This window comes from Triticum aestivum, chromosome 6A, assembly GCF_018294505.1.
Source record: "Triticum aestivum cultivar Chinese Spring chromosome 6A, IWGSC CS RefSeq v2.1, whole genome shotgun sequence".
NCBI lineage: Eukaryota > Viridiplantae > Streptophyta > Magnoliopsida > Poales > Poaceae > Triticum > Triticum aestivum.
The window spans coordinates 582,911,031-582,921,328 of NC_057809.1; positions in this window are offsets into that span (position 1 = coordinate 582,911,031).

Sequence of the window (10,298 nt, forward strand, 5' to 3'; positions counted from 1 at the left end):
ACCTAGACATAGTGACCAAAATCCTAAAACCATACATCGTTGTGAACATGGAGGGGATGGGAGGTAGTGAATCCCATTAAAGTTGTCAGCTACGCCCCGCTTTCTAACATCATCAACAACAAAGACATCGCCGGATGCGTGGCAAAGTGGGCAACCACGCTCTTACCCTTCGGGATCAAATACAAACCCTGCTTTCACCATTAAGTCTCGAACACTCACCGACTTCTTCGTGGAATGGACAGAAGGACAAAAAATCCCGCAAAACATCGACCTAGGTTGCTTGATGTACTTTGACAGTTGTTCGACGAGAATTTGTCACGCCGAAGTATCTATGAGCACAAGTATATAGCATAGTGTTTTTTTTTCATAGAATCAAAGGAAGAATGATTTTGGTAGTATTTGATATGCACACGTACAAAGAAAAGCTTTCTCCAGGTACGGTGGCCATAGTTCATGCATGTGGACTTGAGCCTGATGCATGCATGCGTTGCATGCTAATTAGATTTCTCAATCACAAATATGTCGTTTAAATATTCCGGCCACGCACTTGAGTCTGCGGGACAGCCACAAGGGCCTCGGTCAAAAGTACATCAGCTGTACGCTGTTGGATTAGGCCATGTACAATGGGAAATGCTTAGGGAGGTGTTTAGAGAAATAAACCGAGTTTTTCTAAAGCACCGGTGCCTATTTCTAAAAAAAAAACCGCTTAGTTAAGCGTTTACCCTGTACGAATAAGCACCGGTGTTTAAAAAAAACCTGGTTTATTTCTCTAAGCACTTTTCCTAAGCATCTTTCATTGTATAGGCACCCGAAGCTTCCTTTGTTTCAAATTCACCAGTAGAGATAAGATAAGCATGGACTGTTCCAATTCTCTCGCCAACAATACGGTCATGCAAATAGAAAATTGACGGCGCTGGTGGGCTGCACGGCGCTCCCTCCGTGAGGCCGACTCCACCGCGCGACCCTATCCTGTCGTCTGTTTAAGATAAAAAGGACAAATCAGACGGCCCAACACGCGGGAGCAAATGGACTTTTGTCCGTTTTCTGTCCGCTTTCGGCCCATCCTTGGCCCAAGTTTGCGCCGATTTTGAGTTAAAACGGACGGCGCGTGGACGGGCGGGACGCGCGCGCTTGTCCTCCCCTGGCCCGTCTGTCGGCGCCACAAAGCAAAAAAAACCGCGCCCTATTTGGCGCCATTCCCCCCAAACCCTCCCACGTCTCTCCCGTCGCCCCCTCCCTCCCCATTCCATGGCCGACGCCCAGCCGAATTCCGGCGGCCCGGCCGTCGACCCGCCCCCAAAGGTGAAGAAGAAGGCGGCCAATGCTCCAAGGAAGCCGCGGTCGGAGTGCACGCCAGAGGAGATCGCCAAGTTGGACGCAGAATCGGCGAAGAGAAGGAACCGAAGGGCGGTCGTCAAGGTCAATGCTGCCGCGGCCAAGTTCGTCACCGAGCGCGATGCGATGGAGGCCGCGCGGCGCAAGGCCGTGGTCGATGAGAAGGAGGACATTGTCAACAAAGCGCACGCCCTCCTCATGCTTGGCATGTGCCGTCCGGCCGGTTTCCCTGCAGCGGCCGTCGGCGCGGCGAGCACAGGCTCATCGGCCGCCCGACCTCCGCACTGCCAGTCACCGACGTCGCGGACCACGCCTATGTCGTCCGGCTTTCCTCAGCCAAGGCACGACGCCCAAACCCGTTTCTCGGGGTCGCCGGACGTTGGCATGATCGCGCCGTCCACCCCGCGCCCCTCGGCCGTCATCGACCTCAACGTCACGTCTGGGTCCAGCAGCGGCGGTCGGCCGTCCGTCGAGATGCAAAGGAAGCAAGCACGGGCACCGTTCACGGGCACCATGCCGTCCACCCGCGTCTTGTTCGATGGAATGCCAACACCAACGCCACCGGTCGACGACCCCTTCTACAACTAGTTCATGGAGGATGTGATCTTCGAGGGTGGGCATGGCCGTGCGTACGACCCCGAGGAGACCCAAAGTCGGGATGGCCGCGCCCAGTACGTTGCCGATGAAGAGGCCGACGGCCGTGCTAACTACGACCATGGTGAATCGTGGCATGAAGACGATGACATCTATTGCAAGGTGATGGTGATGAATAAGAAAGCAATGACATTGATATTGGTGGCAAGCCATTGTTCATCGATGAGCTCACCCAAAGAGCGGAAGCACAAAAGAGGAGGAAGAGCATTCACACGGGTTCATATACACAAGATGAGGATAAGTTAATTTGCCAATGTTGGATGGAGATTAGCCAAGATCCGAAGACCGGCGCGCAACAAAAGAGTCTTGTTTTCTGGACGAGAATCCACAAAACTTTTCATGAAAGGAAGATGTTTGAGCCCTACCAAATTACAAGCAACCATGGCATCACCTTGATTCAAAAGAGGTGGTTGTTCATCCAACAAGAGTGTAACAAGTCTTGCGCCGCATTTGAGAGCGTCGAAGCACGCCCCGTGAGTGGTCTCAGCGTTGAGGACATGGTATGTTCTCCTTATCCTAGTCATTTTCCTTGCTACGGCCATGTGAGACTTCGGCCTTGTATATGTTTGCATGCTCAATTGTTGTTGATCATGTGGTGTAGGCATTTCAATCTTTGGAAGCATTCAAGGCCCGGCACAATGACAAGCCATTCACTTTTACGCATTGTTGGACGATCATGAACAATTGCCCCAAGTTCAAGGATCAATACCGTGAACTTCAAAGAAAGAGAGGCAAGAAGACGGCCAAGTTCGCCGGAGGTGGAGATGGCGAGGCGTTGAAGAGGCCAAGGGGCAAGACCAACTCCAAGGTGGACGACATACGTGATGCCTCATCCATGGCCTTGCATTACACTTTGCATGGCATGCTGTCTCAAAAGGATATGAGGGACGAGAAGAAGCGGCAAAGCAAGGACGAGCAAATGAAAGCAATACCTAGAGCTTCAAAGGAAGAAGCTTGAGATGGAGGAGACGACCAAGAGGAGGAAGATCGACATGAAGGAGGCGTCCCGGCAAAGGCAGCTCGACATCGAGGCCGCCAATGTCTCGGCCAGGCAGAGGCAGCTCGACATCGAGGCCACCAATGCCGCAACCAAAGCAAAGGAGGTGGCCCTTGCGATCATGAGCGTGGACTTGTTCAAGATGAGCGACAAGACGAGGGCCTAGTTCGAGGCCAGGCAGAAGGAGATGCTCGACGCCGACGGCCTGAACTAGGTCGTCCGATCGCTCGTGGCCGTTCTTTTTGGAGGCTGGCATGGGTGCCGCCCGTCCGCTGGGCCGCTAAATGTGTGCCGGCAAGAAAAACATTCATTTTGGAGGCCGGCTGTGTTGCCGGTCGCTGGCTGTGTTGCCGGCGAGGACAACTATTCATTTTGGAGGCTGGTTGTGTTGCCGGCCGCTGGCTGTGTTGCCGGCGATGGACGTGTAGGCCGCTGGCTCTGTCGTCGGTGTGAACTAGGGCCACTGGCCATGAACTAGGCTTGGCATTTGAAACGTTGCTCTTTTTTAAAATGAAGGCGGACAAGATGGGGGAAATGGATACGACCACGCGTTGGGCGCACGGGCATCGCATCTCAGGATACGCCCGAACATAACTCTATTATCCTATCCAAACGCACAAAATTTGAATAAAAGGAACATCTGTTTGACGTCGCGAGGTGGAGTTGGCCTTACCCTAGCGCCTGCCTATATAAAGGCCAGCAATCTTCACGCAGAGGGAGAGGCGCACACTCAAGGGCTGGCCGTCAGGCCGCCCTCACGTCTCACGCACACAGATCCCGCCGTCAGGCCGCTCACATACACGCGCACGCGGCCGCCGCCGCAAGGCTGTGCACAGGGGCATACACACGGCCGCCAGGCCGCTCACAGGGGCGACGCACGCGGCTGCCGCCGCAAGGCTGTGCACACACACGGCCACAGGCGCACACAGGGTTGGCAGCCAGGCCGCTCTCACGCTCGAGATATACGGCCGCAAGGCTGCTGTCAAGCTGCATGCACACATCACGCGTAGATCAATCAGAGGCATAAGCATCAGCTCTTACGTCTCCTTTCATTGCAAAATGACCAACACACATGTTTTTTTAGCATTAAAACTTTATTCATCAAATAAGAGCGAGATCATTTACATAAGAATGCAGGATAAAGTCCGGGACAACGTCCCGAGTTTCAGACTTGCTAAGACTAAGAGAATCTCCAGCCGTTCGGCCCCCCAGGGCGCTACAAAAGAGCGGTCTGGGGGCGAACCGGCGCTAGTTCGGTCCCTGGGGGCGACCTAGCTCCCAGTCACGCCCACAGACGCCGCCCCCAGGACGCGGAAAATTCAAACTTAGTCGTTCCCGCTCACAAAAGACGCCACAAGTCCGGCGATCGCAAGTCACAGTTCGGCGATCGGATATAGTCAGGCGTACAAAAAATAGAGCGGCAGAAGTTCGCGTGCGCAACACATCACTCGGCGGGCTCTGCCCCAGGCGTCGGCGGAGTTGGCGTGCGCGGGCTTGGCGGTGTCGGAGCTGCTTCTGCGCTGGGCGGTGTTGGCGCGGCTTCGGTGCTGCTGGGCGTCGTGGAGTCGTCATCACGCGGGCTTGGCGACGGCGGCGGCGGTGTTGTCGAGGGAAGCTGGTTCAGGATGAGGCTGCGCTCCACCAAGTACCACGCCTTGACCGCCTCGTCGGTACTCCGGAGCATGTCTGCCCCGCCCAGCAGAAAAGCCAGGTCGGTGTTTCTCTTCTTCGCGGCGACATTGGTCAGGAGCAGGTCGAGCTTGACGGCGCTGCTCGACATCAACGCCGACCACCACGAGTCGGTCTTCTCTTCACGAAGGACAACCCGGGCCTGCGCGTCGGCGAGGCAGTGCTCGATGGACTCGTGCACTCGAGCGGTGGCCGCGTCGGTGTGTTTCCCCTTCTTGGCACCTTTGTTGCCGTCCGGCCGCCCTTCCGATGCGGCAGGAGTCGGCGCGTCCGGCTTGTAGGTCTCCTTGGCCTTGTTGAGGGTGCGCCGGACTTCCGCCCACTTCTCGCACTTGTCAATGCGCTTGTAAACGTGGAGGTACTTGAATTCGGCGTCGTTGTTGCTCTGCCGGTACAGGGCGAACATGCGTAACAACTGCGCGGAGGAACAAACAGTTGGCGGGCGTACACGACGAAGAGAGGCGGGAAACCGGTGTGGCATACCTGATCCTCAACGCTGGCGCCGCTCTCCGGGCGAGCCGCGACCTCCTTGACGATCCTATGCCACTTGTTGCATGCCCCTGGATACGCCCCCAATGGTCGCCATCGCCTTCGAGCCGCGCTGCATGTAGACGCCTTTGAAGTAGGGGTCGACGAGCTTGCGCTCGTCGAACTCGGTCTTGATGCGCTCCCAGTACGTCTCGATGCTCTGGTTCGTACCGGTGGTCGGGTCGAGGCAGACGATTTTCCATGCTTCGGCGAGGCATTCCTCCTCCTTGGACGCCCAGTTGATGCGCGGCTCGCCTGACCTGGCCGCCCGCGTCTTCTTCTTGCACCTCTTCGCCGGAACAGTCGCCGGCTCCTCCTCCACCTCCTCATCCTTCTCGTCCTCCTCCTCCTGCTCCTGCTCCTCCTGCTCCTCCTTGTTGTAGACGTAGCCGAGCTCGCCGTCCATCCCGCCGCTGAGATCCACCGTCTCGTCGGGGGTGTCGAACCCGGGAGACGCGGCGGCCGCGGCCGAACCTGCGGCGATGATGTTGTCCATGTCGCCCTCGGTCTCGTCAGTGTCGCCGAGGTGCGAGAAGGGCAGCGCGCAACAACGAAAATGGGGCGTCGGGGAAGACGCGTAGGCGGGCAGCGAGTAGTTGTATGGAGGGTACTGCACACCGGTGAAGGTCGCCGGCGAGGGCGTGTGCTCGGCCGGGTGTCCATGGGGGAAGGTGACGTTTGGGTTGAACCCGCCGTGCGCGTCCCCGTCGGTGTAGCTCGGCGAGGGCGATCCCCATGGCTGCGGCGACGGAGAGCTGAAGCTTTGCTGGCCCCAGGGAGCGTACTGGGCGTGGCTGCCGGGTGGATTCATCATCCCCGCGTGAGTCGCCTCGGCCTCGGCTTGGTCCGCCAAAGCGGCAGCCGCAGTCACGCGCGCCGCGTTGTCACGGGCCTTCTTGGCGATGGCCCTGTTCCGCCGGTCGGCGGTGAAAGCCTCCCACCGCTGAACTTCTGCTCTCCACTCGGCGTTCGGCATGCCTGGTGGCTTCAACGGCGGCGCCCTCGGTTTCCTCTGCTTCGGCTGGGCGACGGAGGCGGTCGCGGTTGCCGCCGCGCGGAGGACGACGTACTTCTTTGGTGCCATGGCGGCCGGCTAGGAGGCGAGCGGGAGGGAGATTGGCGGGAGGAAAGGAGAAAATGGGAGGGAAGTGGGAGAAAAGCGGGAAGAAACAGCGGGAATAGGCGCGGGACTCGCCGACAGGGCGGACCCACGCGCCATTTTCGCTTGTGCCGGCGCCCCAGGCACCCCTAGGGTGCCGGGTTCTACCTGGGTCTGCTGGCACCAGTTTCGGCCCGAGCCGGCGAAAAACGGGCTTCTGGGGGGCGACTGAGCCGTTTTTTCGGCGCCGGCGCGGCAAAAACGCCTGGGGAGGACACGGCTGAAGATGCTCTAAAGCTATGCTTTGCTAAGCCATCCGTTACCATATTCGCTTCTCTGCTACAATGAGTAAAACTGATGCTTTTAAATTCCATGGCCATAAGAGAGCATTCTACTACTATTGGAACATCAATTCCCATGTATGCGTTTGGGTCCGATATAGCCTCCAAAGCAGTTGTACAGTCAGACTCCAAAATAAGCTTAGTGCATCCGAGATTCGCTGCAAGGATCAAACCACACCTGATAGCTGACAATTCCGCAGAGCTTTGCACTAGACACATGTGGTATTGCACAAGTAGTTGCAGCCAAGAAATTGCCTCGATCATCATGAGCAACAACACCGCAGGCTCCTGAAAAATTGTCCGCATGGAATGACGCATCGATATTAACTTTTACTGCTCCCTCCACTGACTTCTTCCACTGATGACTGATCATACGTACTGGCTGATTTGGTGTGTAGGCTCGTACGAAGTTGGTGGCTAAAACTCAGATAGATATTGATGTTTGTTCCGGTGTCTGGACTGACTCCCCATTAGTTACTTGGCGCCTCTGCCACCAGATAAACCACATCGCAACCAAGATGAGTTCTGATACGTCTCCAACGTATCTATAATTTTTGATTGCTCTATGCTATATTATCTACTGTTTTGGACTATATTGGGCTTATTTTCCACTTTTATATTATTTTTGGGACTAACCTATTAACCGGAGGCCCAGCCCAGAATTGCTATTTTTTTGCCTATTTCAGTGTTTTGAAGAAACGGAATATCAAACGGAGTCCAAACGGAATAAAACCTTCGGGAACGTGATTTTCTCACCGAACGTGATCCAGGAGACTTGGACCCTGCTCCAAGGAACAAAAGAGGCAGTCACGAGGGTGGGGGGCGCGCCCCCCTGCCTCGTGGGCCCCTCGGAGCTCCACCGACGTACTCCTTCCTCCTATATATACCTACGTACCCCCAAACGAACAGAGACAGAGCCAAAAACCTAATTCCACCGCCGCAACTTTCTGTATCCACGAGATCCCATCTTGGGGCCTGTTCCGGAGCTCCACCGGAAGAGGGCCGTCATCACGGAGGGCTTCTACATCATCATAACCTCTCCGATGAAGTGTGAGTAGTTTACCTCAGACCTTCGGGTCCATAGTTAGTAGCTAGATGGCTCCTTCTCTCTTTTTGGATCTCAATACAAAGTTCTCCCCCTCTCTTGTGGAGATCTATTCGATGTAATCTTCTTTTTGCGGTGTGTTTGTTGAGACCGATGAATTGTGGGTTTATGATCAAGTCTATCTATGAATAATATTTGAATCTTCTCTGAATTCTTTTATGTATGATTGGTTATCTTTGCAAGTCTCTTCGAATTATCCGTTTGGTTTGGCCAACTAGATTGGTAGTTCTTGCCATGGGAGAAGTGCTTAGCTTTGGGTTTGATCTTGCGGTGTCCTTTCCCAGTGACAGAAGGGCAGCAAGGCACGTATTGTATCGTTGCCATCGAGGATAACAAGATGGGGTTTATTTCATACTGCATGAATTTATCTCTCTACATCATGTCATCTTGCTTCAGGCGTTACTCTGTTTTTAACTTAATACTCTAGATGAATGCTGGATAGAGGTCGATGAGTGGAGTAATAGTAGTAGATGCAGAATCGTTTCGGTCTACTTGTCACGGACGTGATGCCTATATACATGATCATGCCTAGATATTCTCATAACTATGCTCAATTCTGTCAATTGCTCAACAATATTTTTTTCACCCACCGTAGAATACTTACTGTCTTGAGAGAAGCCACTAGTGAAACCTATGGCCCTCGGGTCTATTCTCATCATATCAATCTCCATTACTTTAATCTTGCATTGCTTTTTTACTTTGCCTTTACTTTTCACTTTGCATCTTTATACCAAAAATACCAAAAATATTATATCTATCAGATCCCACTCTCGTAAGTGACCGTGAAGGGATTGACAACCCCTAATCGCGTTGGTTGCGAGTAGCTATCGTTTTGTGCAGGTACGAGGGACTTGAGCGTGGCCTCCTACTGGATTGATACATTGGTTCTCAAAAACCGAGGGAAATACTTACGCTACTCTGCTGCATCATCCTTTCCTCTTCGGGGAAATCCAACGCAAACTTAAGAGGTAGCAAGAAGAATTTCTGGCGCCGTTGCCAGGGAGGTTCGCGCAAGTCAAGTCAAGATCTGACTCCCGACAACGAGCCATTTCTGGCACCGTTGCCGGGGAGTCTACGCAAAAAGTCAACATACCAAGTACCCATCACAATCCCTATCTCTCGCATTACATTATTTGCCATTTGCCTCTCATTTTTCTCTCCCCCACTTCACCCTTACCGTTTTATTCGGCCTCTCTCTCTATCCCCCCTCTCTATTTGCCTCTTTTGCCCGTTTGCTCTTGTTTGCTCGTGTGTTAGTTTGTTTGCTTGTCATTATGTCTAGTCCTTTACCCTCTGCATCTATGTATGAAATTGGGGAAATTATTGTCGATATGGACAATAATAATATCATGAAAAATTCTGATGCTCCTGCTAAAGAACCTACCATCTTTCATACAAAAAAATTCCGTGTTGGTAGTGGTAATATTATTGGAAAAGGAGTTATTCAAGATTTCTTTACTTGTGTCGGTGCTTTACCTTCTATGGGTAGTTATATCCTTCACAGAACTAGTAGTCTTGTGGACGCTATTGTCATGCTTGTAGTTGAACTTGAAAGACAATTCATGCACATGCATCCTTCCATACAAAGGATTTTTCTGGAATTTTCTAATATTGAGCATTCTTCTGTTAAGCGTGCCGCTACTATCTTTTTGGCTCATGAGTTTAGATTCATAATAAAAGAGTCCAAAGAAATCTTTGCGCATTATAGGGTGGACGCTTGCCATCCTCCCATAGAGCCTATCCTCTTTGATCAAGAAGAAATAATGCGTTTTCAATCTCTAGACTATGTTGCTTTCAATGAAAATCTTAGAAAAAGGGTTCCTATCAATGTTTTAGTTGACAGAATTTCTGAACTTAATGATGATTTGGCTATTCTAAATAATGAACTAGGATATTCTCTTGAATATAGGCTCACGAAGTTCTGTCAAAAGAATGCTTATAATGATGAATTGGTTGTGCATTATGAAGGACCAAAGGAGGAACCTATACCTCCCAAGGTTGATCTTGGGGACTTTTGTCCCGTTAAATTTAGCCCTTTTGATTACTTTTGCTTGCCTCAAAGAAAACTTGCTGCCGAACGTAGAGAATATGAAATGAGTTTTAATAATCTATATTACTACTATGACAATACCTAGATCTATCTTCTCTTTTATGTCTAGCTAGGGGCGTTAAACGATAGCGCTTGTTGGGAGGCAACCCAATTTTATTTTTATTCCTTGCTTTTTGCTCCTGTTTAGTAATAAATAAATTATTTAGCCTCTGTTTTGGTTGTGTTTTTTGTGTTTAATTAGTGTTTTTGCCAAGTAGAACCGTTGGGAAGACTTGGGCAAAGTCTTGTTGAACTTGCTGTAAAAAACAGAAACTTTAGCGCTCACGAGAACTGCTGTCATTTTTATTTGAAGAGTGATATTTAGTTAATTATTTTTGAAGATGATTAATAGATAAATTCCTCACGTCCAGCAATTTATTTTAGAATTTTTTGGGTTCCAGATCTTGCGCTAGCTACAGATTACTACAGACTGTTCTGTTTTGACAGATTCTGTTTTTCGT